This window comes from Pygoscelis adeliae, unplaced genomic scaffold, assembly GCF_000699105.1.
Source record: "Pygoscelis adeliae isolate BGI_AS28 unplaced genomic scaffold, ASM69910v1 Scaffold174, whole genome shotgun sequence".
In the NCBI taxonomy this organism is placed as follows: Eukaryota; Metazoa; Chordata; class Aves; order Sphenisciformes; family Spheniscidae; genus Pygoscelis; species Pygoscelis adeliae.
In genome coordinates, this window is record NW_008824676.1 from 3,653,908 (window position 1) to 3,654,201 (window position 294).

Consider the following 294-nt stretch of genomic DNA (forward strand, 5'->3'; position numbering starts at 1 on the left):
GGCGCCGTGTGGGAAGGGGGCCGCCGCCTAACGTGGCCGTCGGCTGTGTGTGGGTGTCACCCCCGCCCCCCCCATTTACCACACATCCCAAGCGATCTCTCCTGGCTTTGTGTCTTCCGCGAGGGCTCGGTTTTGCCAATTAAACCCCCTTGCCAAGCCCCCGCCGGGCCTGGCTGAGTGCCCGGCCCTGTTCCCGTTGCAGGCCGCAACGTGGGGCGCCTGTGATGGAGGCCGGGTTGGTGGGTGAGCTCCGGGGTACGGAGGGGACGGGGGCTGTCCCGGTGTGCACGGCTC